This window comes from Leucoraja erinacea, chromosome 5, assembly GCF_028641065.1.
Source record: "Leucoraja erinacea ecotype New England chromosome 5, Leri_hhj_1, whole genome shotgun sequence".
NCBI classification, from domain to species: domain Eukaryota; kingdom Metazoa; phylum Chordata; class Chondrichthyes; order Rajiformes; family Rajidae; genus Leucoraja; species Leucoraja erinaceus.
In genome coordinates this window covers 30,211,613-30,228,809 of record NC_073381.1, presented here as the reverse complement: position 1 = coordinate 30,228,809, position 17,197 = coordinate 30,211,613, and the positions used below count along the sequence as shown (strand labels likewise).

At 45.8% G+C, this 17,197-nt stretch overlaps 1 protein-coding gene across 3 annotated transcripts in view; it reads left to right on the top strand.

Annotated features, from left to right (window-relative positions):
* rock2a (rho-associated, coiled-coil containing protein kinase 2a) overlaps positions 1-17,197 on the top strand; it is a 150,361-nt gene that overhangs the window by 1,279 nt on the left and 131,885 nt on the right. The gene's annotated exons all lie outside the window — the stretch shown is intronic.

The window sequence follows — 17,197 nt, the reverse complement described above, 5'->3', positions numbered from 1 at the left end:
GTGTCAATCTTCAGTGTAAACCGGCATCTTCCTACACTTTTTCGTAATGCTGTTCTTTGTGTCTGAGATATTTCAATTATGACCATTTGCATATAGCCACTGTTTTGACACTACATACAATTTAATAACATTGCTTTCTGCCCACTGTGCCTGTCACCTGATTTGGAGCTCTTTATGCCATTGCATTTCAAGTGCCCTTCTGCATACTTAAAAGCTGTGAGTGTACCTGTTTCCGAGAGTGTATGCGTTTCAGATTTCAACTATTGGGGTGTAAAACTAATTCTTCCTCAAATTTCCTCAATTTGCATATTTGTTTCAAACTTATGTCCTCTGGTTATACACAACTTTATTTATTTAAATTCATAACATTTATCCTATCTGATATGTCTTTTATATTTACAGCATCATAATACTTCTGAATTATTTCATTACTTTGGACCGAATCAGTCTTGTATAATCAGATGAATCTTTTTTAAGAATAAGGAGCAAGCCATTTAGAACGGAGACGAGGAAACACTTTTTCTCCCAGAGAGTGTGGAATTCTCTGCCTCAGATGGTGGTGGAGGTAGGTTCTCTGGATGCTTTCAAGAGGGAGCTAGATAGGGCTCTTAAAAATAGCAGAATCAGGGGATATGGGGAGAAGGCAGGAACGGGGTACTGATTTGGGATGATCAGCCATGATCACATTGAATGGCGGTGCTGGCTCGAAGGGCCAAATGGCCTACTCCTGCACCTATTGTCTACGATTTCATTCATTCACCTCTGGACATCTTTGTCTGTACTGGGAACCTCTGGTATAGAGCAGCACAGGAACAGGCCCTTTGGTCCACCACGTTTGTGCCGGACATGTTAAATTAAACAAATAGACAATAAACAATAGGTGCAGGAGTAGGCCATTCGGCCCTTCGAGCCAGCACCGCCATTCAATGTGATCATGGCTGATCATCCCCAATCAGTACCCCGTTCCTGCCTTCTTCCCATATCCCCTGACTCCGCTATTTTTAAGAGCCCTATTTAGCTCTCTCTTGAAAGCATCCAGAGAACCTGCCTCCACCGCCCTCTGAGGCAGAGAATTCCACAGACTCACCACTCTCTGTGAGATAAAGTGTTTCCTCGTCTCCGTTCTAAATGGCTTACTCCTTATTCTTAAACTGTGGCCCCTGATTCTGGACTCCCCCAACATCGGGAACATGTTTCCTGCCCTTAGTGTGTCCATACCCTTAACAATCTTATATGTTTCAATGAGATACCCTCTCGTCCTTCTAAACTCCAGAGTGTACACGCCCAGCTGCTCCATTCTCTCAGCATATGACAGTCCCGCCATCCCGGGAATTAACCTTGTAAACCTAAGCTGGACACCCCCAATAGCAAGAATGTCCTTCCTCAAATTAGGGGACCAAAACTGCGCACAATACTCCAGGTGTGGTCTCACGAGGGCTCTGTACAACTGCAGAAGGACCTCTTTAATAATAAAAATAATAAATTTTATTTATGGGCGCCTTTCAAGAGTCTCAAGGACACCTTACAAAAATTTAGCAGATAGAGGAAAAACATGTAAGGGGAATGAAATAAATAGTAGAGACATGACTAGTACACAAAGTAAAGATTAATTAATGCACAGATGAAAAGGGAGGGGGACGTGGGGCTAAGGATAGGCAGAGGTGAAGAGATGGGTCTTGAGGCAGGGCTGGAAGATGGTGAGGGACACGGAATTGCGGATCAGTTGGGGGAGGGAGTTCCAGAGCCTGGGAGCTGCCCTGGAGAAGGTTCTGTCCCCAAAACCGCGGAGGTTGGACTTGTGGATGGAGAGGACACCGGCTGATGTGGATCTGAGGGACCGTGAGGGTTAGTAGGGGGAGAGGAGGTCAGTGAGATATGGTGGGGCCAGATGGTGGAGGGCTTTGTAGGTGAGGATCAGGATTTTGTAGTTGATCCGGTGGGAGATGGGAAGCCAGTGAAGTTGTTTGAGGATCGGAGTGATGTGATGCCAGGATTTGGTGTGGGTGATGAGTCGGGCGGCTGCGTTCTGGACCGGTTGGAATCGGTTGATGTAGGTGGAGCTGATGCCAAGGAGAAGTGAGTTGCAATAGTCCAGTCGGGAGGAGATGAAGGCATGGATGAGTCTTTCAGCAGCGGGAGGTGTGAGAGAGGGTCTGAGTTTGGCGATGTTGCGGAGATGAAAGAAGGAGGTTTTAATGACATGGCGGATGTGAGACTCAAGGGAGAGGGTGGAATCAAAGATCACGCCAAGGTTGCGGGCCTGGGAAGATGGGGAGACAGTGGTGCCGTCGATGGTGAGAGTGGGGTTATTGATTTTGCTGAGTGTGGCTTTGGAGCCTATGAGGAGGAATTCTGTCTTATCGCTGTTGAGTTTGAGGAAATTATGTTGCATCCAGGTTTTTATAGCTGACAAACAGGAGTTGATATGGGAGGGGGGGGTGTGGGGGGATTTGGTGCCGAGGTAGATCTGGGTGTCATCAGCGTAACAGTGGAAGTCCAGGTTGAAGTGGCGGAGTATCTGACCAAGGGGGTGGATGTAGATGATGAAGAGGAGGGGGCCGAGTACGGAGCCTTGGGGAACGCCTTGAGTGACTGTGGCTGTAGCAGAGGTGTGGTTGTGGAGAGAGATGAAATGGGATCTGTTGGAAAGGTAGGAACGGAGCCAGCTGAGTGCAGAGCCTTCACTGCCGAGGTCTTTGAGTCTGGTGAGCAGGATGTTATGGTTCACTGTATCGAAGGCTGCGCTCGGGTTGAGGAGGATGAGGATGTTGAGGGAACCAGTGTCAGGAGAGGTGAGGAGGTCGTTGAGGACTTTGAGGAGAGCAGTTTCTGTGCTATGTAGGGGGCGAAAGCCAGATTGGAGGGGTTCAAGTAGGTTATACGCAAGGAGGTGGGAATGAAGTTGCGACGCAACGATACGCTCCAGGGTTTTTGAAAGAAAGGGGAGCTTTGAGATTGGGTGGTAGTTAATGAGAGAGGAGGGATCAAGACCAGGTTTCTTTAAGATTGGTGTAACAGCAGCAATTTTGCTCCTATATTCGATTCCTCTTGTTATAAAGGCCAACATGCCATTTGCTTTCTTTACTGCCTGCTGTACCTGTATGCTTACTTTCATAGATTGATATACAAGGACCCCCAGATCCCGTTGTACTTCCTCTTTTCCCAACTTGACGCCATTTAAATAGTAATCTGCCTTCTTGTTTTTGCTACCAAAGTGGTTAACCTCACATTTATCCCGATTAAACTTCATCTGCCCACTCCCCCAACCTGTCCAAGTCATCCTGCATTCTCATAGCATCCTCCTCGCAGTTCACATTGCCACCTAGCTTTGTGTGATCTGCAAATTTGCTAATGTTACTTTGATTCCCTTCATCCAAATCATTGATGTATATTGTAAATCTCTTCTGCTGCATGTGATCAATATCCTCCCATTCCCTACATATCCATATGCTACTATCTCATATCTGTTTCCATCACCACCCCAGGACTCCTTAATCTTCTGGAGCAGCCTACCATGAAGGATCATGTCAAATGCTTCACTGAAGTCCATTTACACACCATCCACTGCACAAATGTCATCAATTACCTTTGTCACCCCTTCAAAAAATCAGATTTGTAAGACATGACCTGCTCCAGACAAACCCATGTATTAAAACCTAATATAGCTTGTTTGAAGAAGTCTTAAAAACTGGATTGTAAAAATTTAATGTAAATTATTTAAGAACCTGGCATGAATGTACTTGCAAGTATGGGGACTCGCAGTTTCTTTTGGAGATACAGCAAGGAAACGGACCTTTGTCAGAGGTTATGGGGAGAATGGGTTCAGGTGGGAGAGATAGATCAGCAGTGATTGAATGGCAGAGTAGACTTGATGGGCCGAATGGCCTAATTCTGCTCCTATCACGTATGATCCTTTAGCTCACTGAGTCCTATGCTGACCATCGATCACCCATTCACATGAGTTCTATATTATCCCACTTTTGCATCCACTCTCCCCTACATATGAAGGGCAATTCTCAACGGTCAATTAACCTACAAACCCGCATGTTTTTGCGATGTGTGAGGAAACCAGAGCACTCAGCGGACAGCGTGATGTTCTGTCATGGAAAACATGCAAACTTCATGCAGATAGCACCCGAGGTTCTATCGCGTGAGGCAGGAGCTCTAACAGCTGTGCCACTGTGTTGTAATATTAACTCCTGAAAGCTAGGAAAAAGTTATTTTGCGAATGTCAGCATGTAGTCCGATCACTTTTCCTTTGGAAGTAATAGCAATTTTGAAGTTGTGCATCAACAGGATAGTAAATGTTTTCTGGTAAATTGTGGTGGACTCTTTATTTTCATACCTGCCGTGAACGAATGGGATTCCCATATGTGCTGCTTTGAAATAGCTTGATGTGATGGCATGGTATTTAGAAAAACTCCAATCTAAGTATTAACAGTTGTTAAATATTTAACAAAGATATCTTTGTTGGATTGCAATCTATTTCTTTGGATTGAAATTTATTATATTTCAAAGTGAAACCCTTATTTTGATCAGTAGCTGATTTTGAGCATTTTTTTGCAATAAATTGTTTTGGGCATCCCAGATTGTAATTGTGAAGTTCAGAATGTTATTGGGAAAAGTGCAAGTTGATATGCCTTTTTAATACTTAATTCCTAATACGACATGTAATTATATTGATCGTAGGTCAGTTACAGTTCTATTTGAGAGAATGATTATAAGAGTTCAATCATAATTGAGTCTGAGCCAAATGTGAGGTGATATCTATATCTTGATCTATTTATGTGTCAGATATAAATATCTATTAGCACATGCATGTGTCATCAGGAAGATTGAAGTTAACAGTGGGGAATGGAAATGTTCCTGGTGATGGAAATTTTATTTAACACCATACCTCCTCAGACATGATAACTTTGTTTTTCACTTGCAATGGCATTTTGCAATGATGAGTTGTCCTACTTGACTTTCCTCTGTGTTCTGTGAGCAGCAGGTTTGCTCGGATTCTGCTATTTTGAAAAACCCCATTAATTTGCCATTGCAGACGTTAATATATTATTATTTCACTCAAAACAAATTTAAAATTTATTAAATTTAGGCCAGTTTGGTAAAATGTGGGAAGCTGTGCATTTTTATTTAAATTAACCATTGATAACTTTACTTCCACTTCATGGACCGCTTATGATTAAGGAAATGATCTTTTTCCTTTACTCTCAGAGATGGGAAAGAAACTATAAGAAAACTTCAAATTTGCTGGGAGGAATTGTGTTGTGCCTGCTTAATATTTAGCTGATATTGCATTATCCATATTATTACTGTGTTTTGGAGATTGCTTCCTTGTGTCTATTTTTTGTGTTTTACTTGTATTCATTGCTTTGATTACATTGAAGTATACAGTGCCCTCCAGAATGTTTGGATCAGACCCATCATTTATTTATTTGCCTCTGACCTTCACTATTTGAGATTTGTAATAGAAAAAATCACATGTGGTTAAAGTGCACATTGTTAGATTTTAATAAAGGCAATTTTTATACATTTTGGTTTAACCAAAACCTACGGCAGTGTTTATACATAGTCCCCTCATTTCAGGGCACCATAATTTTTGGGACACGGCAATGACATGTAAATGAAAGTAGTCAAGTGTAGTATTTTGTTGCACACCCTTTGCATACAATTGCTTGCAGTCTGCGATTCATGGACATCACCAGTTGCTTGGTGGAGTATCTGGTGATGCTCTTCCAGGCCTGTACTGCAGCCATCTTTAGCTTATGCTTGTTTGTGGGGCTAGTCCCCTTAAGTTTTCTCTTCAGCATATAAAAGGCATGCTCAATTGGGTTCAAATCGGGTGATTGACTTGGCCACTGAAGAATTGACCATTTTTTAGCTTTGGAAAAACTCCTTCATTGCTTTAGCATTATGTTTGGGATCATTGTCAGGGCTCGAAATAAGCGGTTTCCCGGGTGCCAATGTCCACCTAAAGTGCCGCCGGGCAACCTAAATGCCGAGTCATTTTGCCTGGTTTGGTACTGCAGATACTGGTTTATACCGAAGATAGATACAAAAAACTGGAGTAACTCTGCGGGTCAGGCAGCATCTCTGAAGAAAAGGAACGTGACATTTTGTGTCGGCGGCGGCGACGGCTGTAGTGCGGGGCAAAGATACTCTTCCGCCGGAGGCCCCATTCCGCCGTCTGAAGCACCTGCACCTGCAAGATGATACCGGTGTTGTCCGAGGGGCACTGACCTTCCTTCCTCCCCACCTCCCCCCTCTCTCTCTCTCTATCTATCTCTTGTGTGTCCCACTCCACCCCCCTTATCCTGCGACCCCTCCTCTCCATCCCACACTGATCCCCATTCCCGCATCTATTCAGTCGTCGCAGACATCCCCTCCCGACCTTATCCCCCCCCCCCATGCACCTTGCACTGATCACGCTATCCACCCCACATTGATTCTCCTGCCACCCCCCATCCATCCTAAACTGGTCTCCCAATTCATCCTGTACTTACCTCCCTTCCCATCCATCCTGCACTGAACCACCCATTCATCCTGTACTGTTCCCCTCATTCATCCTGCACTGATCTCCCGATCCATCCTGTATTCAAGAAGATTGGGGGGGGGGGGAGATCAGTCTGAAGTAGTCTCAAAAGACAATAGGTGCAGGAGTAGGCCATTCGGCCCGTCGAGCCAGCACCGCCATTCAATGTGATCATGGCTGATCACCCCCAATCAGTACCCTGTTCCTGCCTTCTCCCCATATCCCCTGACTCCACTATCTTTAAGAACCGTATCTAGCTTCCTCTTGGAAGTATCCAGAGAACCGGCCTCCACCGCCCTCTGCGGCAGAGAATTCCACAGACTCTCCACTCTGTGAGAAAAAGTGTTTGCTCATCTCCGTTCTAAATGGCTTACCCCTTATTCTTAAACTGTGGCCCCTGGTTCTGGATTCCCCCAACATCGGGAACATGTTTCCTGCCTCTAGCGTGTCCAAACCCTTAATAATGTTATATGTTTCAATAAGATCCCCTCTCATCCTTCTAAACTCCAGTGGGTCAGGCCCAAAATTATCTATTTCCACTTCCAAACAAAAATATGGTTATTCAGCGTATGATCAACCTCAGTGAGACCAAGCGCAGGCTTGGCGATCGCTTCGCACAACACCTCCACTCAGTTCGCAATAACCAACCTGATCTCCCGGTGGCTCAGCACTTCAGCTCCCCCTCCCATTCCGAATCTGACCTTTCTGTCCTGGGCCTCCTCCATGGCCAGAGTGAGGCCCACCGCAAATTGGAGGAACAGCACCTCATATTTTGCTTGGGTAGTTTACACCCCAGCGGTATGAACATTGGCTTCTCCAATTTCAGGTAGTCCTTACTTTCTCCCTCCTTCCCCTCCCATTCCCAGCTCTCCCACAGCCTACTGTCTCCGCCTCTTCCTTTCTTTTTCCCACCCCCCACCCCTCCCGACATCAGTCTGAAGAAGGGTCTCGACCCGAAACGTTGCCTATTTCTTTCACTCCATAGATGCTGCCTCACCTGCTGAGTTTCTCCAGCATTTTTGTTTACCCCATTCATCCTGTACTGATCTCCCCCCCCCCCCCCCCCCCCCCATATTTTTGTTTGGAAGTGGAAATAGATAATAGAAATTGCATTAATTGCAACGTGTAAAAATAGATGAGATACTGTATTGTAATTTTGCTGCATGTCATTGTGGTATATATCATGTCTTGATTGGTGAATATGTTTAGTTTGTGACTTTATTTGAAGCAGAAATAATATGTGAATGCTTCATTGAGCATAATTCCGACTGGTAACTACGCACTTCGTCCGAGCACATTATCGCACGCGACATGCAAACCGTCTTAAATGACCGCCTAAACTGTCATTTGGAAACTTAAAAAGCTGCCGAGGTTGCCCGGCTGACAACAGGGAAAAAAAAAGTTAAACGAGAGCACTGTACATGACGTTCCACCTTCAGGACCCAATTCACTCCTTTTAAATCATTTTGCATATCCTCAATTTTCACATATCCTCTTTCTCCAATCAAAAATCTCAACCCTTGATCCAGTTCTGACCTTCTCCATAATTATATTGAAACTAATGGTATTGTGATCACTGGACCCGAAGTGCTCCCCAACGCATACCTCCGTACCTGACCTGTCTCATTTCCTAACAGGAGGTCCAGCACTGCCCCTTCTCTAGTAGGTACCTCTATGTATTGCTGCAAAAAACTATCCTGCACACATTTTATAAACTCCAAACCATGCAGCCCTTTTACAGAATGTGTTTCCCAGTCTATGTGTGGAAAATCGAAATCTCCCACAATCACTACCTTGTGCTTACTACGAATATCTGCTATCTCCTTACATATTTGCTCTTCCAATTTTCGCTCCCCATTTGGCAGTCTATAATTCACCCCTTTAAGAGTTGCCTCACCTTTCCCATTTGTCAGTTCCACCCAAATAGCCTCCCGAGATGAGCCCTCTATTCTATCCTGCCAAAGCACTGCTGTAATATGTTCCCTGACGAGCAATGCAACACCTCCACCTCGTGCCCCACCAATTCTATTACACCTGAAGCAACGAAATCCTGGAATATTTAATTTCCAATCACAGCCATCCTGCAACCATGTTTCACTAATCGCCACAACATCATACTTCCAAGTGTCAATCCAGGCTCTAAGCTCATCCACCTTTTTTACAACGCTCCTAGCATTAAAATATACACTTTTAAGAAACCCACCACCTCTTATTCTCATGATAATTTATGTAATGATAATTTTCGATCCTTCACAGAAAACATGCTTGCATCAATCTGTAGTGTGCATGGTTAAGCATGCATGTTACCATGGTCCAGGATTTATTGACACGGGTTGATCATACGCTGAATAATCCAGCCACATTTTTGTTTGGAAGTGGAAAGAAATAATAGAAATTGCATTCATTACAGCATGCTAAAAAGTTTTGAGATACTGTATTATAATTTTGCTGCATGTCATTTTGGTATACAGGTGCACAACCTTTTATCCGAAAGCCTTGGGACCAGACACTTGTCGGATTTCGGACATTTTCGGATTTCCGAATGGAAGATTTTTAGCGTAGATTAGGTAGGTAGCGCGGGCGGCTTGAAAAGTCTGGAGCAGCTGCCTCCTCCCCGGAGACCGGGAGAATCATTGCATAAATGTTAGTCAGTTAGTTTGGAGGGATTTTATGTGGTGGTGGTGGTGGAGTAGGGGTGAAGGGGGAAACTTTAATTCTTAGTCCCCTACCTGGTCGGCGACTCCCAACCTCGCGGAGCTGGGGGCTCCGTCCGGCCGCGGGCGGCGCCGGTTGGAGCTCCGACCCCGGCAACTCTACCCCTGGCTGCGCGGCTCCAAATCCAGCGACGCTCTGCGAACGTTGGGTCGGCGGCCACAGCGCTCTGGAGCTTGCCGCACGGCGACCCGGTAAGGCATTGCCCGCTCCCCGCTGGTATCCCAGCGCTGCGACGCCGCCGACTCCCGACATTCGCGGAGCTGGGGCGTCCGGCCGCGGGCCTCGCAGCCAGGGGTAGAGTTGCCGGGGTCGGAGCTACAACCGGCGCCACCCGCTGCCCCACCGGCCACAGTGCTGCGGAGCTTATTGCACGGCGACCCGGTAAGGCATTGACCGCTCCCCGCCTCTCCGACCAGGTAGGGGACTAAGAATTAAAGTTTACCCCTTCACCCCCCCTTCACATAAAAGCCCTCCAAACTAACTGACTAACATTTAAGCAATGATTTACAAATGTTTAATCGTCTCCCGGTCTCCGGGGAGGAGGCAGCCGCTACAGTAGTACAGACCTGGGTTGACCGTGGGTCGTTTCGGGTCAAGTTTGGCGCCAAACGCGAGCTTTGGTGTGCAGACGACATCTGGAAAAAATGGCCGGTTTTCGGAGTTTTTCGGTTTCCGGAACACCGGATAAAAGGTTGTGCACCTGTATATCATGTCTTGGTGAATATGTTTAGTTTGTGACTTTATTTGAAGCAGAAATAATATGTGAATGCTTAATTGAGCATAATTCCGACTGGTAACTACGCACTTCGTCCGAGCACATTATCGCACGCGTCATGCAAGCCATCTTAAATGGCCACCAAAACTGTCATTTGGCAACCAAAAAAGCTGCCTAGGTTGCCCGGCTGGCAACAGGGAAAAAAAAATTAAGTGAGAGCCCTGAATGTCTTGCTGTAGAATGAATCGCTGGCCAATGAGTTTTGAGATATTTGTTTAAAACTTGAGCAGATAGGATGTGTCTATACATTTCAGAATTTATTATACTATAACCATCAACAGTTGTATCATCAATGAAGATAAGTGAGCCAGCATCTTCCGCAGCCATGCACGCCCAGGCCATAACACCCCCACCACCGTGTTTCACAGATGAGGTGGTATGCTTTGGATCTTGGGCAGTTCCTTCTCTCCTCCATACTTTGCTCTTGCCCTCACTCTGATATATGTTAATCTTCATCTCATCTGTCCACAAGACCTTTTTCCAGAACTGTGGTTGCTCCTTTAGAATTAGAATTTCCTTTATTGTCATTCAGACCTTACGGTCTGAACGAAATTTCGTGCCTGCAGTCATACATACAATAATAAACAACAATAAACAGAAATTAACATCCACCACAGTGAGTCCTCCAAGCACCTCCTCACTGTGGTGGAGGCAAAAATCTTAGGGCTGCAGACTCTTCCCTCCTCTTCTCCCTTTGCGCTAAGGCGATACCCCACCGGGCGATGGTACAAACAGTCCCGCGGCTCACCGAACCCCGCAAACGGGCCGGCTCAAACACCGCGGCCCTGGGTGGTCGAAGTTGCCGCCTTCCAGTCCAGCAGCCGCTGGCCCGCGGCTGAACCCCGGACTCAGGTCACCGCCGCCAGAACGCCGTCCCAGCCACCGGAGCACCGTTCCAGCCCCGAGCCGGATCGCCCTCATGTGAGTGCCGTTCCTCCCTCCCGAGCTGGGCCGCCCCGACGGGAGCGCCACAGCCCCTCACGGGAGAGTCTCAGCCCCGCGCCAGGCCGCCCTCACGGGAGCGTCACAGCCCCTCACGGGAGCGCCGTTCCAGCCCCGAGCCGGACCGCCCTCACGGGAGCGAGTCCAGGGCAAGTCCTGACTGGCTCTGCCTCCGAAGTCTCGAGGTCGCCAGCTCCGCCATTAGGCCTCAGCGCAGACGGAGGACTTCTTGGGAAACTGTAATCCAGCCATCCTATGTTTGCAGCTAACCAGTGGTTTGCATCTGTATTTCTGTTCATGAAATCGTCTGTGGACAGTGGTCATTGACAAATCTGCACCTGACTCCTGAAGAGTTCTGTCGGACAGGTGTTCGGGGATCTCTCGTTATTTATTTATTTATTTATTTCCCCTTTTTTTTGTTTTTGTTTATTTTATTAGAAGTTAATACAGTACAAAACAGTACAGTGGAACTTAATTTTAGGTGCCAACTATGTCATACCGTAATCCATTCTATGTACAACCTCTAATTTTATGTTTTGAGAAGGAAGTAAGCAAGACAAGAAAAAGAAAACAATAGAAAGGGGAAAAAGAGGAAAAATAGATGGTAGAGAATAGAAAAACGTGAAGTGTGTATATAAAAAAAAAAAAAAAAGAAAAAGTGGAAAGTAGAAATAGGAGAGGAGGCCCCTTAAAAGAGAAATTTTCAAATCTTTATTCGGAGATGTAGATCTATCCACGGCATGAACTGAAATCAGCACTGAAAACTGGTACCGCTGCATCACATGATTCCAAAAAGTCGATGAAAGGAGACCAACTCCTTAAGAATTGGTCATATTTATGTATTAGTCGGAGTCTCATTTCTTCAAGGCGTGCTGTCCATCATATTCCTAATCCCCATTTTAGCAGTTGGTATGGTTGTATTTTTCCAAAATTTAAGTATCAATTTTTTTCCAATTATTAACCCTTTATTTTTTTTATTATAGAAGGAATTCTTCTGTCATCAGCTGATAAGGTATTCCTTGGCCTGCCAGTCCCTTTGCGATTAATAAGTTCACCAGTGCTCTCTTTGTAATGATGTTCCAAACAGTTGATTTTGATAAGCCCAAGGTTTGGCTGATGTCTCTAACAGTTTTATTCTTGTTTCTCAGTCTCATAATGGCTTCTTTGACTTTCATTGGCACAACTTTGGTCCTCGTGTTGATAAACGGCAATAAAGGTTTCCAAATGTGATGGAAAGACCAGGCGCTGAAGAGCTCTCTTATACCTGCATTAAGGAGGCAATTAAACATACCTGAGCAATGTGAAACCATGTGTCCCAAACATTATGGTGCCCTGAAATGGGGGGACTATGTATAAACATAACTGTAATTTCTACATGGTGAAACCAAAATGTATAAAAACAGCCTTTATTAAAATCTGACAATGTGCAATTTAACCACGTGATTTAAAAAAAAATTACAAATCACAAATTATGGAGGCAAATAAATAAATGATGGGTCTCTGTTCCAAACATTATGGAGGGCACTGTAAGTGGCAAGGGTTCATTTAGTATCAATATACAAAGGATTTGAAGTTAATTCTGTTTATCATGCTTTTGATCATCATTTGAAATCAGAATATTCTCTCATTGTTTACACTAACAAAGAAATTTAAGTTTTATGTGACATTCGCTGTCAGCTGGTATTGGGGAAATGAAATGGCGATGATTTGAAAAATTAGACGGTTCATTTTGTGAAAGTGCAAACAATGGAACTTTTTAAACTATCTGTTTGAAATTATGGAAGGCCGGAGCTGGGTGGTGAGAAATGGTTACTTTGGGTTGTAAGAAATCGGGGATCTGTCTAACTCCTAGATTAACAAATGTAATACATTTAAATAAAAACTTGCAGATGCTGTTTAACTTGGATAATGAGGTTGTGGTTGGGAAGGAAATTCTGTCAACATGCAAGGTTTATTAAGGCAATTGTATGTAGGTATTTGGAGAACAGTGGATACAATTAAAACTGTCTGGCTTGTAAGGAGGGTACTTGCTGACATGGACTTTTTCATTTGAATATCCTATTCCTGTCTTGTTACAGTTCTGGTAAGTCTATATTAGCTTACAATGATGTGTCGTGATTTAAAATCTAATTGATGATTTCTACAAGGATTATAATTGATATAAAAGCTAAAATGACACTTGGACTAAAACTGCCAGCAGATGCCCTGCTCTGGCATCGAGCCTTTTTTAATCTTGAAACCAATGATGTCCCTGTGAGCAGATTGTGGAAATGCAATGATACAGAACACAAGAACAGGTACTTAAAGATAGCCTATGTCAAGTTCAATCTCTATTAGAAGTCAATGAAGAAAATATTTTAGTCTGCACGTTCTACATGAACTCACAGGATCTCTCAATGCAGGATTCTGTCTCATTCTTCTCATGTGTTTCAAAAGCTAAAGAATTTTGGGAAGTTGAATGGATGTGAATTTCTGCTATCACCAGCATTGTAACTTTTTGGCAAGAATATCATGTTCCACATGAACTTTATCCAACTTTGTCGGAACAGCATGGGGAAAATGGTGGTTGAATTCTTGATGTTGATCTAAGCATTGGATCTATCAGCAGTAGAACCCCTCATTAATCTGATATGGTTTGCATAAAATCAACGTGTATTAAAAATAATCAGTGACACACTTTACACCACACTGCAGCCATGCTTGCATTTGCCTCCAGGATTCCACACTTGGGCGATAGCCATGATGTGCCTCTGTTCTAAGTGTACTATCAGATAATGGCGAACGTCAATACATAAGGATGTAAATTATAAGGTAGACACAAAATATTGGAGTAACTCAGACAGAAGTTACTGCAGAGAAGGGATGGGTGACGTTTCGGGTCGAGACCTTATTATGTTCTCTAAACTTACTGACCTGTACTGGAATACTTCTATTATTCCTATGCGGTATAGACCAAACTAGATATCTGCAACCTCATGTTAGCAAGTAATTTTAAGCCCGACATAGGAATTGGTTTCACTTTGCACATACCGTGTTTCCCGACAATGAAGACGCACCTGGGTCGAAGACGCACTCCCATTTTGTATTGCTAAATTTTGAAAAAAGGCTGGCGGGACATAGAATTTCTCATGCTCAAAAATGAACTCAAAAAGTAATAAAGAAAGTAACAATTCAATTTGCCCAAGGCTTCCAGATCTCCATTCTGAATGACTGAATGGGTGGGGATGGGTGGAGGGTGACGGCAGGTGGAGAGATGGTGGGGGAAAAACGGGAGCATATCAGGACGAGTTGAATCAGTTGTGATCTTATTGAATGACAATAGCAATTGAGGTTACTCGCACTGACACAGGAGTAAGCTCCGCCGCCTGCTGTCCTGTTATCCCTCGCCCGCTGACCGGCCCCGCTCTCTGATTTTTGCTCTTGTGCTGGTCTCCTCACTATTCGGTCTGCATTTAAAGCTGCAGTGAATGCCATGCAATGTCACCCAGCGCAGAAAGTGAGGCCATGTCCTGTTCCCGGCTGCAGTGGGAATTTAAGAATTTGTGGGAAGCGGCTGACATGAGCGAGGCCGGTGAGCGGCAGGATAGAGGTGTTCAGATGGAGAGCACTGCCAGAGGTGAGCGGGCCGGCAGAAGCAGGGCTCTCGCTTAACTTTTTTCCCTGTTGCCAGCCGGGCAACCGTGACAGTTTTTTAGGTTGCCAAATGACAGTTTAGGCGGTCATTTAAGACGATTTGCATGAAGCGTGTGATAATGTGCTTGGACGAAGTGCGTAGTTACCAGTTGGAATTATGCACAATGAAGCATTCACATATTATGTTCAAGAAGGAACTGCAGATGTTGGAAAATGGAAGGTAGACAAAAGTGCTGGAGAAACTCAGCAGGTGCAGCAGCATCTATGGAGCGAAGGAAACGGGCAACGTTTCAGGCTGAAACCCATCGGTCTGAAGAAGGGTTTCGGCCCGAAACGTTGCCCATTTCCTTTGCTCCATAGATGCTGCCGCATCCGCTGAGTTTCTCCAGCACTTTTGTCTACATTCACATATTATTTCTGCTTCAAATAAAGTCACAAACTAAACATATTCACCAATCAAGACATTATATATACCACAATGACATGCAGCAAAATTATAATATGATATTTCAACTCTTTTTACATATTGCAATTGATGCAAGCATGTTTTCTGTGAAGGACCGAAAATTACCATAACATGGCCATAGCATGGGTTGTTATTGCCATTCGCACAGAAACACTCTGGCTTTCCACATAATTTATCCGTAACAAAATATACAGGTTGCAAGAGAGAGAGGGAGAGGGTGGGGTGGAAGGTGCAGAGGAGGTAGGGAGGAAGGAAGGTCAGCGCTCCTCGGCCAACATCGCCCTGCTGCCTTGGACGTCCCTGTCCAGCTCCAAAGTGCCGCCGCCTCCCCCCCCCATCCCCTCCTCCGCCAGCCGACAGGAAGGTGCGGGGCTGAGCGGTGCAGCTCAAATATCCTATAGCTATAGGATCTGTTGTGCAGCTGCTTCAGACGGCGGAAGGAGGCCTCCGCTTCCTCCTCCCGGCCTCGGCGTGTTATCAGGGCGATAGCGGCTGCTGCTTGCAAATCCGCCAACGGCGCTGTCACAGCCCCTCTCGCATGCCAAGGCCGGGAGGAGGGAGAGGAAGGTTCCTTCCGCCGGAAGGGAGGAGGAGGCGACGGAGCCGCTGTCGCTGCCGCTGCTGCCGTTGTTCGGGGCCCGTCATTCGCTCTGACCCTTCGTCACCACGCACCTAATATCTTTACCCCACCATCAAAGATACTAGACGAATACAGCCGCTGCCACCGACACGAAACGTCACATTCCTATTCTCCAGAGATGCTGCCTGACCCGCGGAGTTACTCCAGTTTTTTGTGTCTATCGGCATAAACCAGTATTTGACTGCCAATTCGGGCAAAATGAGTCGCCATTTAGGTTGCCCGGCTGCACTTTGTGATCAATGGCACCCGGACAACCGCTAATTTTGAGCCCTGCAGAAGACGCTGAGGTGGCGGCCGGTTCCACAGTCTGATCCCAGTGGCCGCTCGCAGCCACCAGAGCTACTTTCCTCCCCGGCCACAATGAGGTGGCTCCGCGCCCGGAACGCCGTGGCAGCGGTGAGTGAGTTGCTGCCATGATTCCTGACCTCCTCCTTCTCAACGCTCCTGCTCGTGCTGACTTGGGCCAGATTCCCCACAAGCTGTGAAAGGAACTCCCCCCCCCCCCCCCCCTCCCAGCGGCGCTGTCCTTTTACAGCCGCTTCCCGTCAGCTGCCAGCAATGAGGGATAGCCAAGTCTATCTTTCTTGGCTAACAACCTAACCTTCAGCTTCCAAGACGCAGGTAAATTTTCGTGTCTTGTATTTGGGTAAAAAATCGCGTCTTCAGTGCCAGGAAAGCGGTAATTTAAATCAAGTAACAAACCAGCGCAGCCTCCTTCACAAATGGAAGAATTGTCTGTTTGCGAATAAGCTGCATTTTATGTAACTAACCAACTGTGTCCATTATATGCCTTTGCAATAAGTAATGATGTTAAGCATCTTCAAACCTCATGCTTCTTCAAACCTTTTAAATAGATTACTAATCTACATATACAGGTGCACAACCTTTTATCCGAAGATCCAAATAACGAAAACCTCCGAATAGCGGGCATTTTTTTCAGTCCTTGAAGAAAGGTCCTTGAAAACGTTCACTGAGGGCGGCCCGCAGAGGTGACAGCGGAACCTCTGGTCGGTCCTCGAAGAAAGGGGAACTAAATCCCCATTCATAAAAGAGAAGGTGAGGGTATATTGTGCGGGAAGGTTAATAATTGACAATATGCTGCTACCTGCCCGCTGAGTTAAAAAGTTCCCACGGTAGACTCACGATACACAGTGTATCGTGAGTCTTGCGTGGGAACTTTTTAACTCAGCGTGCAGGCAGTAGCAGATTGTCGCTTCCTTCAGTTTCACCCCACCTACACCCCTCTGCTTCCCGGCCATGTGTGTGACCCCTTCCCTCCCCTCTCCAGCTGCCCGCTCATTGCACCGGCGCGGGGGCTTTGTACTGTCTTCACGTCGGCGATGGCAGCAGGTCAGTGCAGTCACCGGAGACGTCAGGACCAATTGGACGTCAACCACCAGGCCCGCCGCAAGCACGGAGAACCCAGAGACCCACAGCCAACAGCAGCCCAGCCCCGCTCCAACTACAGAGGAACCTGGGTTGCGGATGATG